Raw genomic sequence first — 24025 nt, forward strand, 5'->3', positions numbered from 1 at the left:
GCGCAATGCACGGGATGGTAGTCCAACAATTGTCGAAGAGGGACTTGACGCATCAAAGGACTTCGGTGCCATGGTACTTGGCCGATCATCATGTAGACGTACTTCCGAAGAGGAACTTGGCGCATCCAAAATGGGAGATTGGATGATTTGCCCCACTTTACTTGGGCATTAGATGATTTGCCCCACTTTACATAGGATTAGATCATTTGCCCCACTTTTCATTTTTCTTTTGATGATTTGCCCTTTTCAATTACTGTAATCATTTTCGAATTTCTATCCCTTTTTTCATCATGTGAAAAGACAAAGTTGCCCCTATGGCTAGTTTACAATTCTTGTGTAATCTACTCTGCTTTTGGACTGGTCCTAATTCCATCGACGAGCTCACCATTCTCCAGTTCAACGCCTTCCTCTGTTCTACATTCCCAAATACTAATACCAGAGGAAGCTACTGGAGGAGGCCGACCAGGGCACCTTGGCCCCCATGTTGGCAGCAGCAGCCCGGCGCGGTAGCTCCCGCTGTAGATCATCGACCCGACGTGACAGCTCCCGCTGCAGCTCCTCGGCTCGGGGAGGCGGCTCCCGCTCCAGCAAGGCAGCCGGCGTGGTAGCTCCCACTGTAGATCGTCGGTGTGGATCCTCAATGCCATGGAGATGACAGGCAGCAGGAGGCTGCTGTCGGCGTTCTGGGAACAGGGGTCCCCGGACATGCCTGCCTGCGGCCCACGGCATGGCGCTGCAAGCGGGCCTGTATGGCCCAACTTCACCAACAAGCATTCAAGACCCTCACGAGGGGCCAAGCCTCGCGACACGGACGACACAAGACCTCCCCAGGAGCGGCCTCATCAGGCTGGCTCGCGAGGGGCGTAGAGATCAAGGCCAGGCAAACCTCGCGAGGTTCCAATGACGTGAGCCATGACGATCGAGGCCAGGCGGGTGCCAGGCGGGCGCCAGCACTCACAGTGTCCTTGTTTCCTCTTTGGTGTTAAGGAGACAAGCGTAGACGAAAAATATCGAGGCGTCAAGCAAAGGTTTCCATATCGGTGCAACGAGACCAAGACCAGCAGGACGGCGGGACGGAGGACACTGTGGATCCCAAGACGGCGTCATCGCCAGAGCCTTTGGCAGGCAAAGACTGCTTTTGTCAGGATAACTTGTACTAGCTGTCCCCTTTCAAATTGGCCGTTGTTGGCTCCCTTCCCGTTCAATATTTGGGGAGAGGACCAGGGCCTCTATAAATAGGATTAGCCACCAGATTAGGGGGAGGGAACCTGTAACGCCCTCGATGCGGCTATATCTTCCACGTGTCGAAGCACGACTTAGAGGCATAACCGCATTGAAAGCAATGTCGAAAGTGAGGTAATCTTCACACAACCCATGTAATACATAAGGGAAAGAGATACATAGTTGGCTTACAATCGCCACTTCACACAATAAATGAATAAAGCATTACATTATACAGATACAATCAAGGTCCGACTATAGAACCAAAATAAAACAAGACTACCCCAAATGCTACACAGATCCCGATCGACCCCAACTGGGCTCCACTACTGATCAACTGGAAACGGAAATGACATAACGAACACGATCTTCATTGAGCTCCTCCTTGAGCTCGGTTGCGTCACCTGCACGATATCATCGGCACCTGCAAACTGGTTTTGGAAGTATCTATGAGTCAAGGGGACTCAGCAATCTCACACCCTCGTGATCAAGACTATTTAAGCTTATAGGTAGGGTAAAAGGTATGAGGTGGAGCTGCAGCAAGCGACTAGCATATATGGTGGCTAAACATATGCAAATGAGAGCGAGAAGAGAAGGCAAAGCACGATCGTGAAACTATGATCAAGAAGTGATCCTAGAACAACCTACGTCAAGCATAACTCCAACACCGTGTTCACTTCTCGGACTCCGCCGGAAAGAGACCATCATGGTTATACACGCGGTTGATGTATTTTAATTAAGGTCAACTTCAGGTTTTCTACAACCGGACATTAACAAATTCCCATCTGCCCATAACCGCGGGCACGGCTTTCGAAAGTTCAAAACCCTGCAGGGGTGTCCCAACTTAGCCCATCACAAGCTCTCACGGTCAATGAAGGATATTCCTTCTCCCAAGACAATCCGATCAGACTCGGCATCCAGGTTACAAGACATCCTCGACAATGGTAAAACAAGTCCAACAACACCGCCTGAATGTGCCGACAAATCCCGATAGGAGCTGCACATATCTCGTTCTCAGGGCACACTCAAATTGTCCAAACTTTCGGTAGGCCAGCCCAGAGTTGCCCCTAGTGGCCACCGGCGGCTGACAGTTTGGACCAACACTCAGAGGAGCACTGGCCCGGGGGGGGGATTAAAATAATGATGACCCTTGAGTCTGCAGAACCCAAGGGAAATAAAAGGCTAGGTGGCAAATGGTAAAACCAAGGTTGGGCATTGCTGGAGGAGTTTTATTCAAGGCGAACTGTCAAGGGGTTCCCATTATAACCCAACCGCGTAAGGAACGCAAAATCCGGGAACATAACACCGATATGACGGAAACTAGGGCGGCAAGAGTGGAACAAAACACCAGGCATAAGGCCGAGCCTTCCACCCTTTACCAAGTATATAGATGCATTAATTAAATAAGAGATATTGTGATATCCCAACAAGTAAACATGTTCCAACAAGGAACAACATCTCCATGTTCCAACAGGGAACAAACTTCAATCTTCACCTGCAACTAACAACGTTATAAGAGGGGCTGAGCGAAGTAGTAACATAGCCAAACAACGGTTTGCTAGGACAAGGTGGGTTAGAGGCTTGGTTTAACAATATGGGAGGCATGATAAGCAAGTGGTAGGTATCGCAGCATAGGCATAGCAAAAGAGCGAGAAACTAGCAAGCAAAGATAGAAGTGATTTAGAGGGTATGGTCATCTTGCCTGAAATCCCGCAAGGAAGAAGAACGAGTCCAGGAAGAAGACAAACGGACGTTGTCAAACGAATCCTCACAACACGACGATACCGGATTACCGAGACGAAGTAAACCAGAAAGAAATCAAACAACATAGTAAACAACCACCACATAAGCATGGCACGATGCGCAAACAAGTATGATGCATGTCCGGTTTAATGAGGCATGGCATGGCAAAGTGCACAAGCAACCCTACAAATTAAGTGGAGCTCAATATGCAACGAGTTGCATATTGACGAAACACCACGATAAGTTTTTAGTTCGATCTCATTTATGTACCCAACAATATTAAATGTTGTTAAACATGGCAAGAGGGTGAAGCAAAATAAAACTACCTATCTAGTCAAGGTTAAATGAGGCTGGAAACAATGAATAACAAATTCCGGTAAATCCCCATATGACTTAGTAATTTAATGCAACAACAATTTAAGCATTTTAATTGTTGTTATCATGATGCAGATGACATGAATAAGTTTATGCAATTTTTATATTAAAAGTGACAAGAGCATTGTGAAGCATTTGCCATCGTGGCAGAAAGGAAAGGGGTGCCATGGCAACGATAACGAAAACGGTGCCACGACAGCGTCCCGGTTACGGTAACTCGATTGAAATACCGATGCAAAGGAGAAATGTGCGGATGCGTGCAAAAGATGGTGGGGCGCTCCCGGATTCCGGGTGTCCCACGAGGTAGCGGCAGAAGAGGAGGACCGAGCAAGTGACAACTCGGACACGGTGCAAACATAGGGTGCAACTCATACATCACGCAACATTCGTCCACGGCGGTCGTCTCGATGTTATACCTCTGAAGCGTGCATTATCGGAGTGGTTCGAGTCAGTGTAGAGGAAGTAGTGAAAGTAGACGTTCTCGGACGTCGAGGGAAGTAGTGGTTCACGCGACGGTAGTTGAAGTAGTCGTCCTATCGTTCGTCGGCGATCATCGGAGTGGTAGTGGAAGTAGAGGCTCACGACGTCTTGTCGAAATTCACGGCGGCGGTAGTCGTACCCATGTTGTAGTTGTACTTGATGGAACCAATGTCCTCGAGGGTAGTCATGGGTAGTTGAGCATAGTCGTTGTTGGATTTGCCGGATCCGATGCCTCCGGGCGTAGTGGTACACGTTCACGGAGTAGGTCGCACACGTCGTCGGTAGATGTTCACTTGACGGCCTTCAACGGCGGTAGTTGTTCTCGTTTCATCGTGGAAGTAGTTGCACATCTCATAGTGGTACTTGACGATTTCGGAGACGGCGGAAGACGAACTTGGCAATTTCGGAGACCTAGTACTTGACGTTATTTCCGGTTCGGTGATCGTTTTAGGCGTCGGGCGTCGAGGTCTTCGGCCGTAGTGGTACTTGGGGTCGTCGGACTTCCTGGTTTCAATTCGACGGTAGTGGTACACTTGTCGGCGAGGTACTTGGCGCATCTAAGTCAACGGGTACTTGGCGGTCTCGGTCTTGACCGAGATGAGACAAAATGGCGATGGTGCATGATGAGGAGGGTCCTGCAACAACAGGAGGTCGACAGTGGCGCAACACGAGAAGAGCAGCAATAGGACACAGTGGACGGCATAGGTCTTGGCCCGGAGCAAGGGAGGCGGAGCTTCTGGAGGCTGGAGAGGCCATGGGCGTCAGGTGCGCGATGCCGCAGGGAGGAGGTAGAGGCGAGGCAAGGCGATAGGGGAAGCTTGCGAGGGGGCCATGTCGAGGAGGCAGAGGCGCTGCGAACTGCAGCAAGGAGGAGGCGCTCGGGGACGGCTCGGGCTCCAGGAGCTCGGGGCTGACATGGATGAGAGGGAGGACGCGGCGGAGAAGTGCTGGGCCTCGACTGCTCATGGAGGACGGCGGCTCACTGGTGACGAGGAGAAACAGGGGCGCCTAACCGCTGTCAGCGGAGGTGCGAGGCGAGCGGCGGCCTCCTGTTGGTCACGGACGGCGGAGTGCAGAAGAGCAGCAGCCGCAGGGCATGGTTGCGGTGGTGTGGCGGCACAGCAGCAGGTCAGGGGAGGCGCTGGGAGGACGGCGCTGTCGAGGAGGTCGAGGGAGTGAGGGAGAGGGGTGGCGCCAGAGGAGGACGAAGGGGAGAGATGGGTATCGAGGGAGAGAAGGGTCACAAGTGTTCCTCTCCTGGCGGCGTGAGAAGAGAGACAGGGAGGAGGGGATCGAGGAAAAGCGACGGGGATCGAGCAGCGTGCGGCTAGGGTTAACAGCGGGGCGCGGCTGGGCTTAGAGGCCGCTAGGCCTAGGTGGGCCGCGGGGATGGCGCCTGCTTGGCAGGTTGCAGGTGGGCTGGGAGGCCCAGTCGGGCTCTTCTCTCTCCCATCTCCTTCTCTTTACAAAAAAGCAAAGAAATAAGAGAAGGGAAAAGAGAGAAGAGAAGGTTAGAGGAAGAATTTGGGCACGGGGGTAATTTTCACGTACTCGGAAAAAAAATGTGCACGGTCCGGGAAAATAGAAAAGGTCAAGTTTGAAATATTAAATTCAAATTCCTTTGAATTTAATTCAAAAGGTTTGAATTGGGACATGTTTCTCAAAGTACCAAAAAATGTTGAGAATTTAGGTGGAGCTCCGGAAAATGATGAAAGAATAAATGGCATGGTTTGAGGTCAAACTTGAAGAGGAATAGACATGGGAATTATTTTGCACGTGTGTCATGATGATTCCAAATTAATGGAATATTTAATATAGCTCCCTACTATCGGGAGGATATGCTATAAAGAGAAGTCACCCTTCCCTCGATTTAAATGGATCAAAGATCCATGCCATTTATTTACTTGAGTTAAGAAAAGAAATGACATGATGGCATGATGACATGATGCAGTGAAGAAAACAACGAACCCAACAAAACACACGACAGAACCCCGAAACCCTGGAAAGCATATGAAGCTCCGGACTTGGGGCGTCACAACACTCCACCACTACGAGAGGATCTTGACCCGAGATCCTAGGGATGGCACCGGAGGGAAACGAAAGAGGAAGAGGAGAGGTAAAACTAAGTTGCTTCTTTGACAAACGAGTGAAACCAAAGAACCTTGAAAGGTTGAACAACTTGAAAGAAAGAAAAACAATAGAGATGAACAAAGTTGAGAACACTCCGTTAGGAAAGAGGAACAAGGAAGAACAAATTCGGACAGCACTCCGGTAGAAAAGAGATGCAAGAATAGATAAGTAGAAAAGAACTTGAGCGGAGTGCACAACACTTCGGATAAATTGATAAGCATGAAAAGAACACGATCCTGACAAAACAAGAAGGAGGGTTGACAAGAGCAACATCACAATTCCTCCAGCAGAAAAGAGAGAATGGGATGGAAAGAACGGAGGAGAGAACAATATCTTCTATCTCGAATGAGCTTGAAAAGGCATCCTTAGGAGAAGGGTCGAACGGAGTTGTTGGGAAATCAACAACGAAAAGAGTAAGCTTGATATGGTCTTATGGAATACATCTCAAATTATGAGGTGACAACCTGCCACTCACGGGAAAAAGAATTGGATTGGTATGACCAAGGAGACGAGAAACTATTTCACTGGTAGGATAAAAGAAGAACTTGGGTCATATATTATCACCATTAATAGCATTAATCCTTAGGGAATGCTTTAGGTGAAATATAACCCCAGATAACTCCAATGACGAGATTGATGGATTTAAAATACCTCATTCTTAACAACATGTGAATCATGAGCCATGAACTCAAATTATGAAGAATGGCATAATACCACCTCAAATGATACGGTTGAAAGAATTGCACTTTGAAATGCAAGATAAAGAATACTTGAGCTCCTCTGAAAAGAATCTTGATGAATGCTTCGAGAAGGAAGTAAATCCTTGATGAACCATCATGTAGAACCTCCATGAAGAACTCCGGTAAACAAAGGAATGTTCAAACGAAAAGAAAGATGAGAAGAGTAAGGTTGAAGCCTTGCAATGATTAGATGAAGCTTTGCGACGAGATAAAGAGCAAACTTGGAACTCCAGAAAAGAAAGATGAACAAATGGGAACAAGAATTTAATGAGCCTCCGGAATAGGGAATTGAGTTCACTCGATGAAACAAAAATAAGAATTACATCATGTGTATCCTTCACCAATTTAAATTGATGACAAACAACGGATTTGGCATACTACTTACTCTCGTAGAAAAGATTAAGAGAGAGATATAGCGCAAACTAGAGAAGATCTTCACTGAACCACCGGTAGGATTGAAACAACGAATAAATTGATATGAAAATGAAGGAAAAGAAATCTTGAATGAACCACCGTAAGAATTAAAAACGATTGAAGAAAAGATAAAGAAACACCGGGAAGAATTAGAGAACGAATGAAGATACTCGAGGGAGTTTAGATACAAGAGAACGAAGAGATCATGAACTGATTAGAGAATACTTGAATGATTCACCGGTAAGATTTGGAGAACAAAAGTTGAAAGCTGAGAATGAGTAAATCTGAGATGATGGAGCTTTGGAGAATCAAACTGAAAAGACTCCTGAATTGCGCCGGATGGGTAAAAAGAATTCTCACAATCAAAAACAATTATGAGAGGATGGCGGCAAGCTAGGACCACGAATCTTGAGATAATGGATAAGATTGCAGAGAGAAATTCTTCTCCGGTCTTCAAAATCCGAGAATTATGACGAGAAACACCACCATGAGTTATTCAGACACTCCGGAAGAATCAAAACGAAGAGGTTTAGTCAACGATGAAAATAATTTGACAGATTTTGGAGAAATACATATGAGTGATGATAATTCATTTTTACGTCAAACTTCGAAAAGAATTTGATGGTAGCTCCGGGAAAATAGAAGAGTCAGGTAAGATCCTGGAAAAAGACCTGTGGGTTAGGGCCCACTCAAAAGAAACACCGTTGAACGATTACTTGAAAAGGAGAGATTGTACCGGTTGAATTAAATGGCTTGAATGAGATGACAATCTCGAAAAAAAGGTTGAACGAATCTTGAATGGAAAGACGAGCCTTCTGAGATATCTTCAGCACTCCCGAACAAATGAATAGCAAGAAATGAATGATTATGAGGTACACCGGCATGAAAAAAACATTTGAAACGAGGAAAGGATATGGTCAGCACCAAAAACTTTAATTCGACCCACCGGAGAAGAAAATGAACGAATAATGATGAACTAGAAGCTCCGTTAGAATCTTCATGAGAATCATCGGATAAGAAAATTGACGGAAAAAGAATGGAGAGGCTTCACAAGAATAAAAGGATACTTGATTAAGACAAAATCTTAGTCCTCAAAGAAAAAGGGTGGGTGGGCGGGAAAAACAAAGGCAACTTGGAGACGGATGAAACAAACACCGTTCAGAAGAAACTGATACTTGATCTTGCGGATGTTGAAATGATCGGATCCACTTGAAAAGAAGCACACCAGTGAAAAGGATTGACATGACAAACTCGATGATCGAGAAGGATTAGTATTCACATAGAAATATGAGAACACCACTTAGGAAAGGTATGGAATCAACACTTGACATTGAAGCAACTCGAATACCACAAGTCAAAAACAAAACAAGGATTGGCTTGCAGAATAAGCTGGAACAAACATATGATAGAGATTTCGTCCAAAGTTTTCGTGGTGGGGCCTACACGGGCTCGATCGTACAACACCATCATGTACAAGGCAGTGCACATGACATACGCAGCGTCCCCGAGTCAGCATAGTCAAGGACTCTTTAAGACACAACGAGACCATTATAAAACCAACCGTGGATAGGTGGACCACTAGACGTCGAACCCCAATTTCATATCATACATCTGTCAGAAAAGATATCCTAAGAGCTACTTGAATTCCCACTTATAAACTCCCGAAATTTTCCAGTTATGCAATCAGGTGTTGGGGATACAGGGGAAGCATAATATCTCACCCAAAATAGCAAATCCTACATCCAGCTGTATCCATCCTTCAACACATAACCAAGAAACCTTCGGAAATCGTCTACCTCAACCTTCGAAAAGCATCTGTTATACGAGTTATGGCAATACTCCCGAACTCCCGCCCCAGTACTGGGTGGCGTCGAGGTTATCTCACCAACAACTGCATAAAAGAGATTTCCGATGTCGGCGAAACTAAACTCAGGTATTCCAGAACTGCAACAATAAAATTGTGACGAGAACACCTCGGAGCTCAACTCCCCGGGACACTGCCACAACCCCTAAATGTCAGGAGGCACCAAGAACAACGTTCTCGTCACAAAACCATCGGAACGATTCCAAGATACCTGCGTGATCCTAAATTTTTTTTAGTGAAATTTGAGAAGAGAAGAGTCAAAACTCTACGTCAGGATGCCTCACCAGAGCGACGAAGGGACCGAGGAGTAAAAAGAAGTCCTAACTCTCCGATATATATAATTCCTAAATGACTCAAAACATTTCTAGACTCAATAACGCCAGCAATTCAATCAAGCAGGGGGCTCCTAAGGTCGGGGAAGGCTCTGATACCAACTTGTAACGCCCTCGATGCGGCTATATCTCCCACGTGTCGAAGCACGACTTAGAGGCATAACCGCATTGAAAGCAATGTCGCAAGTGAGGTAATCTTCACACAACCCATGTAATACATAAGGGAAAGAGATACATAGTTGGCTTACAATCGCCACTTCACACAATACATGAATAAAGCATTACATCATACAGATACAATCAAGGTCCGACTACGGAACCAAAATAAAAGAAGACTACCCCAAATGCTACACAGATCCCCGATCGACCCCAATTAGGCTCCACTACTGATTAACAGGAAACGGAAACGACATAACGAACATGATCTTCATTGAGCTCCTCCTTGAGCTCGGTTGCGTCACCTAGACAATATCATCGGCACCTGCAAACTGGTTTTGGAAGTATCTGTGAGTCACGGGGACTCAGCAATCTCACACCCTCGCGATCAAGACTATTTAAGCTTATAGGTAGGGTAAAAGGTATGAGGTGGAGCTGCAGCAAGCGACTAGCATATATGGTGGCTAAACATACGCAAATGAGAGCGAGAAGAGAAGGCAAAGCACGATCGTGAAACTATGATCAAGAAGTGATCCTAGAACAACCTACGTCAAGCATAACTCCAACACCGTGTTCACTTCCTGGACTCCGCCGAAAAGAGACCATCACGGTTACACACGCAGTTGATGTATTTTAATTAAGGTCAACTTCGGGTTTTCTACAACCGGACATTAACAAATTCCCATCTGCCCATAACCGCGGGCACGACTTTCAAAAGTTCAAAACCCTGCAGGGGTGTCCCAACATTGCCCATCACAAGCTCTCACGGTCAACGAAGGATATTCCTTCTCCCAAGACAATCCGATCAGACTCGCATCCAGGTTACAAGACATCCTCGACAATGGTAAAACAAGTCCAGCAACACCGCCCGAATGTGCCGACAAATCCTGATAGGAGCTGCACATATCTCGTTCTCAGGGCACACTCAGATTGTCCAAACTTCCGGTAGGCCAGCCCAGAGTTGCCCCTGGTGGCCACCAACGGCTGACAGTTTGGACCAACACTCAGAGGAGCACTGGCCCGGGGGGTTAAAATAATGATGACCCTTGAGTCCGCAGAACCCAAGGGAAATAAATGGCTAGGTGGCAAACGATAAAACCAAGGTTGGGCATTGCTGGAGGAGTTTTATTCAAGGCGAACTGTCAAGGGGTTCCCATTATAACCCAACCATGTAAGGAACACAAAATCCGGGAACATAACACCGATATGACGGAAACTAGGGCGGCAAGAGTGGAACAAAACAACAGGCATAAGGCCGAGCCTTCCACCCTTTACCAAGTATATAGATGCATTAATTAAATAAGAGATATTGTGATATCCCAACAAGTAAACATGTTCCAACAAGGAACAACATCTCCATGTTCCAACAAGGAACAAACTTCAATCTTCACCTGCAACTAACAACGCTATAAGAGGGGCTGAGCAAAGCATTAACATAGCCAAACAATGGTAGGACAAGGTGGGCTAGAGGCTTGGTTCAACAATATGGGAGGCATGATAAGCAAGTGGTAGGTATCGCTGCATAGGCATAGCAAAAGAGCGAGCAACTAGCAAGCAAAGATAGAAGTGATTTCGAGGGTATGGTCATCTTGCCTGAAATCCCGCAAGGAAGAAGAACGAGTCCATGAAGAAGACAAACGGACGTTGTCGAACGAATCCTCACAACACGACGATACCGGATTACCAAGACAAAGTACACCGGAAAGAAAGCAAACAACATAGTAAACAACCACCACATAAGAATGGCACGATGCGCAAACAAGTATGATGCATGTCCGGTTTAATGAGGCATGGCATGGCAAAGTGCACAAGCAACCCTACAAATTAAGTGGAGCTCAATATGCAACGAGTTGCATATTGACGAAACACCACGACAAGTTTTTAGTTCGATCTCGTTTATGTACCCAACAATATTAAATGTTGTTAAAGATGGCAAGAGGGTGAAGCAAAATAAAACTACCTATCTAGTCAAGGTTAAATGAGGCCGGAAACAATGAACAACAAATTCCGGGAAATCCCCATATGACTTAGTAATTTAATGCAACAACAATTTAAGCATTTTAATTATTGTTATCATGATGCAGATGACATGAATAAGTTTATGCAATTTTTATATTAAAAGTGACAAGAGCATTATGAAGCATTTGCCATCGTGGCGGAAAGGAAAGGGGTGCCACGGCAATGATAACAAAAACGGTGCCACGGCAGCGTCCCGGTTACGGTAACTCGATTGAAATACCGATGCAAAGGAGAAATGTGCGGATGCGTGCAAAAGATGGTGGGGCGCTCGCGGATTCCGGGTGTCCCATGAGGTAGCGGCAGAAGAGGAGGACCGACGAAGTGACAACTCGGCCACGGTGCAAACATAGGGTGCAACTCATACATCACGCAACATTTGTCCACAGCGGTCGTCTCGACGTTATACCTCTAAAGCGTGCATTATCGGAGTGGTTCGTGTCAGCATAGAGGAAGTAGTGAAAGTAGACGTTCTTAGACGTCGAGGGAAGTAGTGGTTCACGCGACGGTAGTCGAAGTAGTCATCCTATCGTTCGTCGGCGATCATCGGAGTGGTAGTGGAAGTAGAGGCTCACGACGTCTTGTCGAAATTCACGGCGGTGGTAGTCGTACACATGTTGTAGTCGTACTTGATGGAACCAATGTCCTCGAGGGTAGTCGTAGGTAGTTGAGCATAGTCGTTGTTGGATTTGCCGGATCCGATGCCTCCGGGCGTAGTGGTACACGTTCACGGAGTAGGTCGCACACGTCGTCGGTAGATGTTCACTTTACGGCCTTCAACGGCGGTAGTTGTTCTCGTTTCGTCGTGGAAGTAGTTGCACATCTCATAGTGGTACTTGATGATTTCGGAGACGGCGGAAGACGAACTTGGCTATTTCGGAGACCTAGTACTTGACGTTATTTCTGGTTCGGCGATCGTTTTAGGCGTCGGGCATCGAGGTCTTCAGCCGTAGTGGTACTTGGGGTCGTTGGACTTGCTGGTTTCAATTCGACGGTAGTGGTACACTTGTCGGTGAGGTACTTGGCGCATCTAAGTCATCGGGTACTTGGCGGTCTCGGTCTTGACCGAGATGAGACAAAATGGCGACGGTGCACGATGAGGAGGGTCCTGCAACAACAGGAGGTCGACGGCGGTGCAACACGAGAAGAGTAGCAACAAGACACAGTGGACAGCATAGGTCTTGGCCTGGAGCAACGGAAGCGGAACTTCTGGAGGCTGGAGAGGCCATGGGCGTCAGGCGCGCGATGCCGCAGGGAGGAGGCAGAGGCGAGACAAGGCGATAGGGGAAGCTTGCGAGGGGGCCATGTCGAGGTGGCAGAGGCACTGCGAACTGCAGCAAGGAGGAGGCGCTCGGGGACGGCTCGGGCTCCAGGAGCTCGGGGCTGACATGGATGAGAGGGAGGACGTGGCGGAGAAGCGCTGGTCCTCGACTGCTCGTGGAGGACGGCGGCTCGCTGGTGACGGGGAGAAACAGGGGCGCCGAACCACTGGCAGCGGAGGTGCGAGGCGAGCGGCGGCCTCCTGTTGGTCACGGACGGCGGCGTGCAGAAGAGCAGCAGCAGCAGGGCACGGTTGCGGTGGTGTGGCGGCACAACAGCGGGTCAGGGGAGGCGCTGGGAGGACGGCGCTGTCGAGGAGGTCAAGGGAGTGAGGGAGAGGGGTGGCGCCAGAGGAGGACGAAGGGGAGAGATGGGTATCAAGGGAGAGAAGTGTCACGGGTGTGCCTCTCCTGGCGGCGCGAGAAGAGAGACAGGGAGGAGGGGATCGAGGAAAAGCGACGGGGATCGAGCAGCGTGCGGCTAGGGTTAACAGCGGGGCGCGGCTGGGCCTTAGAGGCCGCTAGGCCTAGGTGGGCCGCGGGGATGGCGCCTGCTTGGCAGGTTGCAGGTGGGCCGGGAGGCCCAGCCGGGCTCTTCTCTCTCCCATCTCCTTCTCTTTACAAAAAAACAAAGAAATAAGAGAAGGGAAAAGAGAGAAGAGAAGGTTAGAGTAAGAATTTGGGCACGGGGGTAATTTTCACGGACTCGGAAAAAAAATGTGCACGGTCCGGGAAAATAGAAAAGGTCAAGTTTGAAATATTAAATACAAATTCCTTTGAATTTAATTCAAAAGGTTTGAACTGGGACAGGTTTCTCAAAGTACCCAAAAATGTTGAGAATTTAGGTGGAGCTCCGGAAAATGATGAAAGAATAAATGGCAAGGTTTGAGATCAAACTCGAAGAGGAATAGACATGGGAATTATTTTGCACGTGTGTTATGATGATTCCAAATTAATGGAATATTTAATATAGCTCCCTACTATCGGGAGGATATTTTATAAAGAGAAGTCACCCTTCCCTCGATTTAAATGGATCAAAGATCCATGCCATTTATTTAGTTGAGTTAAGAAAAGAAATGACATGATGGCATGATGACATGATGCAATGAAGAAAACAACGAACCCAACAAAACACACGACAGAACCCGGAAACCCTGGAAAGCATCTGAAGCTCCATACTTGGGGCGTCACAACACTCCACCACTACAAGAGGATCTCGACCCGAGATCCTAGGGATGGCACCGGAGGGAAAACGGAAGAGGAAGAGGAGAGGTAAAACTAAGTTGCTTCTTTGACAAATGAGTGAAACCAAAGAACCTTGAAAGGTTGAACAACTTGAAAGAAAGAAAAACAACAGAGATGAACAAAGTTGAGAACACTCCGTTAGGAAAGAGGAACAAGGAAGAACAAATTCGGACAACACTCCGGTAGAAAAGAGATGCAAGAATAGATAAGTTGAAAAGAACTTGAGCGGAGTGCACAACACTCTGGATAAATTGATAAGCATGAAAAGAACACGATCCTGACAAAACAAGAAGGAGGGTTTACAAGAGCAACATCACAATGCCTCCGGAAGAAAAGAGAGAATGGGATGGAAAGAACGGAGGAGAGAACAATATCTTCTATCTCGAATGAGCTTGAAAAGGCATCCTTAGGAGAAGGGTCGAACGGAGTTGTTGGGAAATCAACAACGAAAAGAGTAAGCTTGATATGGTCTTATGGAATACATCTCAAATTATGAGGTGACAACCTGCCACTCACGGGAAAAAGAATTGGATTGGTATGACCAAGGAGACGAGAAACTATTTCACCGGTAGGATAAAAGAAGAACTTGGGTCATATATTATCACCATTAATAGCATTAATCCTTAGGGAATGCTTTAGGTGAAATATAACCCCAGATAACTCCAATGACGAGATTGATGGATTTAAAATACCTCATTCTTAACAACATGTGAATCATGAGCCATGAACTCAAATTATCAAGAATGACATAATACCACCTCGAATGATACGGTTGAAAGAATTGCACTTTGAAATGCAAGATAAAGAATACTTGAGCTCCTCTGAAAAGAATCTTGATGAACGCTTCGAGAAGGAAGTAAATCCTTGATGAACCATCATGTAGAACCTCCATGAAAAACTCCGGTAAACAAAGGAATGTTCAAATGAAAAGAAAGATGAGAAGAGTAAGGTTGAAGCCTTGCAATGATTAGATGAAGCTTTGCGACGAGATAAAGAGCAAACTTGGAACTTCGGAAAAGAAAAATGAACAAATGGGAACAAGAATTTAATGAGCCTCCGGAATAGGGAATTGAGTTCACTCGATGAAACAAAAATAAGAATTACATCATGCGTATCCTTCACCAATTTAAATTGATGACAAACAACGGATTTGGCATACTACTTATTCTCGTAGAAAAGATTAAGAGAGAGATATAGCGCAAACTAGAGAAGATCTTCACTGAACCACCGGTAGGATTGAAACAACGAATAAATTGATATGAAAATGAAGGAAAAGAAATCTTGAATGAACCACCGTAAGAATTAAAAACGATTGAAGAAAAGATAAAGAAACACCGGGAAGAATTAGAGAACAAATGAAGATACTCGAGGGAGTTTAGATACAAGAGAACGAAGAGATCATGAACTGATTAGAGAATACTTGAATGATTCACCGGTAAGATTTGGAGAACAAAAGTTGAAAGCTGAGAATGAGTAAATCTGAGATGATGGAGCTTTGGAGAATCAAACTGAAAAGACTCCTGAATTGCGCCGGATGGGTAAAAAGAATTCTCACAATCAAAAACAATTATGAGAGGATGGGGGCAAGCTAGAACCACGAATCTTGAGATAACGGATAAGATTGGAGAGAGAAATTCTTCTCCGGTCTTCAAAATCCGAGAATTACGACGAGAAACACCACCATGAGTTATTTAGACACTCTGGAAGAATCAAAACGAAGAGGTTAAGTCAACGATGAAAAGAATTTGACGGATTTTGGAGAAATACATATGATTGATGATAATTCATTCTTACGTCAAACTTCGAAAAGAATTTGATGGTAGCTCCGGGAAAATAGAAGAGTTTGGTAAGATCTTGGAAAAATACCTGTGGGTTAGGGCCCACTCAAAAGAAACACCGTTGAACGATTACTTGAAAAGGAGAGATTGCACCGGTTGAATTAAATGGCTTGAATGAGATGACAATCTCGAAAAAAAGGTTGAACGAATCTTGAATGGAAAGACGAGCCTTCTGAGATATCTTCAGCACTCCCGAACAAATGAATAGCAAGAAATGAATGATTATGAGGTACACCGGCATGACAAAAAACATTTGAAACGAGGAAAGGATATGGTCAGCACCAAAAACTTGAATTCGACCCACCGGAGAAGAAAAAGAACAAATAATGATGAACTAGAAGCTCCGTTAGAATCTTCATGAGAATCACCGGATAATAAAATTGACGGAAAAAGAATGGAGAGGCTTCACAAGAATAAAAGGATACTTGATTAAGACAAAATCTTAGTCCTCGAACAAAATGGGTGGGTGGGCAGGAAAAACAAAGGCAACTTGGAGACGGATGAAACAAACACCGTTCAGAAGAAACTGATACTTGATCTTGCGGATGTTGAAATGATCGGATCCACTTGAAAAGAAGCACACCGGTGAAATGGATTGACATGACAAACTCGATAATCGAGAAGGATTAGTATTCACATAGAAATATGAGAACACCGCTTAAGAAAGGTATGGAATCAACACTTGACATTGAAGCAACTCGAATACCACAAGTAAAAAACAAAAAAAAGGATTGGCTTGCAGAATAAGCCGGAACAAACATATGATAGAGATTGCGTCCAAAGTTTTTGTGGTGGGGCCTACACGGGCTCGATCGTACAGCACCATCATGTACAAGGCAGTGCACATGACATACGAAGCGTCCCCGAGTCGGCATAGCCAAGGACTCTTTAAGACACAATGAGACCACTATAAAACCAACCGTGGATAGGCGGACCACTAGATGTCGAACCCCAATTTCATATCATACATCTGTCGGAAAAGATATCCTAAGAGCTACTTGAATTCCCACTTATAAACTCCCGAAATTTTCCGGTTATGCAATCAGGTGTTGGGGATACAGGGGAAGCATAATATCTCACCCAAAACTAGCAAATCCTACATCCAACTGTATCCATCCTTCAACACATAACCAAGAAACCTTCGGAAATCGTCTACCTCAACCTTCGAAAAGCATCCATTATATGAGTTATGGCAATACTCCCGAAATCCCGCCCCAGTACTGGGTGGCGTCGAGGTTATCTCACCAACAACTGCATAAAAGAGATTTGCGATGTCGGCGAAACTAAACTCAGGTATTCCAGAACTGCAACAATAAAATTGTGACGAGAACAACTCGGAGCTCAACTCCCCGGGACACTGCCACAACCCCTAAATGTCAGGAGGCACCAAGAACAATGTTCTCGTCACAAAACCATCGGAACGATTCCAAGATACCTGCGTGATCCTAAATTTTTTTTAGTGAAATTTGAGAAGAGAAGAGTCAAAACTCTACGTCAGGATGCCTCACCAGAGCGACGAAGGGACCGAGGAGTAAAAGGAATTCCTAACTCTCCGATATATATAATTCCTAAATGACTCAAAACATTTCTAGACTCAATAATGCCAGCGATTCGATCAAGCAGGGGGCTCCTAAGGTCGGGGAAGGCTCTGATACCAACTTGTAACGCCCTCGATGCGGCTATATCTCCCACATGTCGAAGCACGGCTTAGAGGCATAACCGCATTGAAAGCAATGTCGCAAGTGAGGTAATCTTCACACAACCCATGTAATACATAAGGGAAAGAGATACATAGTTGGCTTACAATCGCCACTTCACACAATACATGAATAAAGCATTACATCATACAGATACAATCAAGGTCCGACTACGGAACCAAAATAAAAGAAGACTACCCCAAATGCTACACAGATCCCCGATCGACCCCAACTAGGCTCCACTACTGATTAACTGGAAACGGAAACGACATAACGAACACGATCTTCATTGAGCTCCTCCTTGAGCTTGGTTGCGTCATCTCCACGATATCATCGGCACCTGCAAACTGGTTTTGGAAGTATCTGTGAGTCACAGGGACTCAGCAATCTCACACCCTCGCGATCAAGACTATTTAAGCTTATAGGTAGGGTAAAAGGTATGAGGTGGAGCTGCAGCAAGCGACTAGCATATATGGTGGCTAACATACGCAAATGAGAGCGAGAAGAGAAGGCAAAGCACGATCGTGAAACTATGATCAAGAAGTGATCCTAGAACAACCTACGTCAAGCATAACTCCAACACCGTGTTCACTTCCCGGACTCCGCCGGAAAGAGACCATCACGGTTACACACGCGGTTGATGTATTTTAATTAAGGTCAACTTCAGGTTTTCTACAACCGGACATTAACAAATTCCCATCTGCCCATAACCGCGGGCACGACTTTCGAAAGTTCAAAACCCTGCAGGGGTGTCCCAACTTAGCCATCACAAGCTCTCACGGTCAACGAAGGATATTCCTTCTCCCAAGACAATCCGATCAGACTCGGCATCCAGGTTACAAGACATCCTCGACAATGGTAAAACAAGTCCAGCAACACCGCCCGAATGTGCCGACAAATCCCGATAGGAGCTGCACATATCTCGTTCTCAGGGCACACTCAGATTGTTCAAACTTCCGGTAGGCCAGCCCAGGGTTGCCCCTGGTGGCCACGGGCGGCTGACAGTTTGGACCAAGACTCAGAGGAGCACTGGCCCGGGGGGTTAAAATAATGATGACCCTTGAGTCTGCAGAACCCAAGGGAAATAAAAGGCTATGTGGCAAATGGTAAAACCAAGGTTGGGCATTGCTGGAGGAGTTTTATTCACGGCGAACACTCAAGGGGTTCCCATTATAACCCAACCGCGTAAGGAACGCAAAATCCGGGAACATAACACCGATATGACGGAAACTAGGGCGGCAAGAGTGGAACAAAACACCAGGCATAAGGCTGAGCCTTCCACCCTTTACCAAGTATATAGATGCATTAATTAAATAAGAGATATTGTGATATCCCAACAAGTAAACATGTTCCAACAAGGAACAACATCTCCATGTTCCAACAAGGAACAAACTTCAATCTTCACCTGCAACTAACAACGCTATAAGAGGGGCTGAGCAAAGTAGTAACATAGCCAAACAACGGTTTGCTAGGACAAGGTGGGTTAGAGGCTTGGTTCAATAATATGGGAGGCATGATAAGCAAGTGGTAGGTATCGCAGCATAGGCATAGCAAAAGAGCGAGCAACTAGCAAGCAAAGATAGAAGTGATTTCGAGGGTATGGTCATCTTGCCTGAAATCCCGCAAGGAAGAAGAAGAAGTCCATGAAGAAGACAAACGGACGTTGTCGAACGAATCCTCACAACACGATGATACCGGATTACCGAGACAAAGTACACCGGAAGGAAAGCAAACAACATAGTAAACAACCACCACATAAGCATGGCATGATGCACAAACAAGTATGATGCATGTCCGGTTTAATGAGGCATGGCATGGCAAAGTGCACAAGCAACCCTACAAATTAAGTGGAGCTCAATATGCAACGAGTTGCATATTGACGAAACACCACGACAAGTTTTTAGTTCGATCTTGTTTATGTACCCAACAATATTAAATGTTGTTAAACATGGCAAGAGGGTGAAGCAAAATAAAACTACCTATCTAGTTAAGGTTAAATGAGGCCGGAAACAACGAACAACAAATTCCGGTAAATCCACATATGACTTAGTAATTTAATGCAACAACAATTTTAGCATTTTAATTGTTGTTATCATGATGCAGATGACATGAATTAGTTTATGCAATATTTATATTAGAAGTGACAAGAGTATTATGAAGCATTTGCCATCGTGGCAGAAAGGAAAGGGGTGCCACGGCAACGATAACGAAATGGTGCCACGGCAGCGTCCCGGTTACGGTAACTCGATTGAAATACCGATGCAAAGGAGAAATGTGCGGATGCGTGCAAAAGATGGTGGGGCGCTCCTGGATTCCGGGTGTCCCACGAGGTAGTGGCAGAAGAGGAGGACCGAGCAAGTGACAACTCGGACACAGTGCAAACATAGGGTGCAACTCATACATCACGCAACATTCGTCCACGGCGGTCGTCTCGACGTTATACCTATGAAGCATGCATTATCGGAGTGGTTCGAGTCGGCGTAGAAGAAGTAGTGAAAGTAGACGTTCTCGGACGTCGAGGTAAGTAGTGGTTCACGCGATGGTAGTCGAAGTAGTCGTCCTATCGTTCGTCGGCGATCATCGGAGCGGTAGTGGAAGTAGAGGCTCACGACGTCTTGTCGAAATTCATGGTGGCGGTAGTCGTACACATGTTGTAGTCGTACTTGATGGAACCAATGTCCTCGAGGGTAGTCGTGGGTAGTTGAGCATAGTCATTGTTGGATTTGCCGGATCCGATGCCTTCGGGCGTAGTGGTACACGTTCACGGAGTAGGCGCACACGTCGTCGGTAGATGTTCACTTGACGGCCTTCAACGACGGTAGTTGTTCTCGTTTCGTCGTGGAAGTAGTTGCACATCTCATAGTGGTACTTGACGATTTCGGAGACGGCGGAAGACGAACTTGGCAATTCCGGAGACCTAGTACTTGACTTTAATTCCGGTTCGGTGATCGTTTTAGGCGCCGGGCGTCGAGGTCTTCGGCCGTAGTGGTACTTGGGGTCGTCGGACTTACTGGTTTCAATTCGACGGTAGTGGTACACTTGTCGGCGAGGTACTTGGCGCATCTAAGTCATCGGGTACTTGGCGGTCTCGGTCTTGACCGAGATGAGACAAAATGGCGACGGTGCACGATGAGGAGGGTCCTGCAACAACAGGAGGTCGATGGCAGCGCAACACGAGAAGAGCAGCAACTGGACACAGTGGACGGCATAGGTCTTGGCCCGGAGCAAGGGAGGCGGAGCTTCTGGAGGCTGGTGAGGCCATGGGCGTCAGGCGCGCGATGCCGCAGGGAGCAGGCAGAGGCGAGGCAAGGCGATAGGGGAAGCTTGCGAGGGGGCCATGTCGAGGTGGCAGAGGCGCTGTGAACTGTAGCAAGGAGGAGGCGCTCGGGGACGGCTCGGGCTCCAGGAGCTCGAGGCTGACATGGATGAGAGGGAGGACGCGGCGGAGAAGTGCTAGGCCTTGGCTACTCGTGGAGGACGGCGGCTCGCCGGTGACGAGGAGAAACAGGGGCGCCAGACCATTGGCAGCGGAGGTGCGAGGTGAGCGGCGGCCTCCTGCTGGTCGCGGACAGCGGCGTGCAGAAGAGCAGCAGCCGCAGGGCAGGGTTGCGGTGGTGTGGCGGCACAGCAGCGGGTCAGGGGAGGCGCTGGGAGGACGGCGCTATCGAGGATGTTGAGGGAGTTTGGGAGAGGGGTGGCGGCAGAGGAGGACGAAGGGGAGAGATGGGTATCGAGTGAGAGAAGGGTCACAGGTGTTTCTCTCCTGGTGGCGCGAGAAGAGAGACAGGGAGGAGGGGATCGAGGTAAAGCGACGGGGATCGAGCAGCGTGCGGCTAGGGTTAACAGCGGGGCGCGGCTGGGCCTTAGAGGCCGCTAGGCCTAGGTGGGCCGCGGGAATGGTGCCTACTTGGCAGGTTGCAGTTGGGCTGGGAGGCCCAGCCGGGCTCTTCTATCTCCCATCTCCTTCTCTTTACAAAAAAACAAAGAAATAAGAGAAGGGAAAAGAGAGAAGAGAAGGTTAGAGGAAGAATTTGGGCACGGGGGTAATTTTCACAGACTCAGAAAAAAAATGTGCACGGTCCGGGAAAATAGAAAAGGTCAAGTTTGAAATATTAAATTCAATTTCCTTTGAACTTAATTCAAAAGGTTTGAACTGGGACAGGTTTCTCAAAGTACCCAAAAATGTTGAGAATTTAGGTGGAGCTCCGGAAAATGATGAAAGAATAAATGGCAAGGTTTGAGGTCAAACTCGAAGAGGAATAGACATGGGAATTATTTTGCACGTGTGTTATGATGATTCCAAATTAATGGAATATTTAATATAGCTCCCTACTATCGGGAGGATATGTTATAAAGAGAAGTCACCCTTCCCTCGATTTAAATGGATCAAAGATCCATGCCATTTATTTAGTTGAGTTAAGAAAAGAAATGACATGATGGCGTGATGACATGATGCAATGCACATGATGCAATGAAGAAAACAATGAACCCAACAAAACACACGACGGAACCCGGAAACCCTGGAAAGCATCTGAAGCTCCGGACTTGGGGCGTCACAGAACCCATCCTCACAACCACCAAGCATAAGAACACCTCGCCTCAGGAGGCTGTTCTTCCCCTTGTACTGTTCATCTTCATCCCAAGAGGCAATCCCCCACACCACACTGGAGTAGGGTATTACACCACAACGGAGGCCCGAACCAGTATAAATCCTATGTCTCTTGTGTTGTGAGTTTATCGAGCTAGCCTTTGAGATCGTGAAGTGCTTGAGGGCGTGATCGGTGAGGGAGAGATCTTCGCACGCACCCTAGTGTTTGAACCTTAAGGGTTTTGCCGGAACCCGAAATCTGACATTTGGCACGCCAGGTAGGGGTGCGCCGAAGCCTTCTTCTTCGTCGACCCACGCTTCATCACTCCACCAAGCTCATGGCCGATGCTCTCCGAGCTCGCGCTGAGCGCCGGGATGCCCTCGTCGCCCGTGTTGCTCAGACGGCTCCCGTCGGCAGGCCTCCCCGTTGTTCTTCGTCAACCGCCGCCAACGCCGTCACCGGTCCGACGGTGAACGAGCAGCAAGCCTCTTTGCTGCATCCCTCCGTGCATCGGGACGGCCACACTGCCACCCCACACTCCGGCTGGCTCGTCATCTCACGCTCGCCGCGCCCCGGCGGACGTGCAGGCCTTGCTGCTCATGGCACGCGAGCTCCTGCGTTACCGTCTGGTCGACGACCTCTACGAGGACTGGCTGGACCGCATCGCCGAGCTCGTCAGCGCCGCAGGAGGCTCTCCTGCACCGTCCCTCTCGCTGCCTTGCCCTCCACCAGTTGTGAGCGATGTGGCTCACGGAGCGCCTCCGCCTCCTCCACAACAAGATGGCACCCTTGCGCTGAGGCGTGCAGCTCAGGGAGTACCTCATCCTCCCCCGTGCCAAGGCGGCGTCCTCGCTCCAAGATGCGCGGTCTAGCGGTGCGACTCACCGCGCCACGTGCCAGCGCATGAGGAAAGAAGCTGCCAAGAGATTCCCCGTCCCCAAGGAAGTGCTCCACCACTCCCAGCTCCGCTACGCCAGGATTGCTTGCTGCGATAGGGCCATGCGCAGCGTGTCGCGGCTATGCAGGGGCACCACGACCAGGCTCCACCTCCAAGACGGGCCCCGGTGACCACGGCCGGCTGCCGCGCCTTCACCCCCGAGCTGTGTAGCGTTGCCTGGCTAGACAAGTTCAAGCCAGACCTGCCTCCGCACTATGACAACACCCCCGACCCCGCGGAGTTCTTGCAGCTCAACGAGCTGAGCATCGAGGCGGCTAACAGCGACGAGAAAGTCATGGCGAACTGGTTCCCCATGGCTCTCAAGGATGGTGCCCGCTCCTGGCTCCTGAACCTGCCTCCTGGCTCCATCTCTTCCTGGGACGAGATGCGCGACCGCTTTTTCGCCAACTTCCAGGGCACTCGCGACTGCCCCTCGGTCGTGGGTGACCTGCGCCGCGTCAAGCAACAACCAGGGGAGACCTTCCAGAAGTACATCCAGCGCTTCAACAACGTTCGTCTCAAGATCCCCAAGCTGACGGACGAGGCCATCATCTCTGCGTTCTCGATGGTGTCCGTGACATCAAGATGCACGAGGAGCTCGCCATCCATGAGGAGCTGTGCACATCCCTGGAGCTGTTCAACCTGGCGACCAAGTGCGCAAGGGCTGAGGAAGGGTGTCTTTCCCTTCTCGAGCTCCCGGCTGCCGACCCAGGGGAGAAGAAAGCCAAGGCCAAGGACGTGAAGTGCAAGGGAGCGGCCTTACTCGTGGTAGAGCCGGACACGAAGCGCAGCAGGGACCAGCCTGAGTCATCCAAGGGCAGCCGACCATTTTGCGCCTTCCACAACGCACACAACCACATCACCAATGATTGCCAAGAGCTTAGAGCCATGGGCGATGGACGCTTCGGTCGATGCCCCGAGCGCAACGA

Source organism: Triticum aestivum, chromosome 2A, assembly GCF_018294505.1.
Source record: "Triticum aestivum cultivar Chinese Spring chromosome 2A, IWGSC CS RefSeq v2.1, whole genome shotgun sequence".
Lineage (NCBI taxonomy): Eukaryota > Viridiplantae > Streptophyta > Magnoliopsida > Poales > Poaceae > Triticum > Triticum aestivum.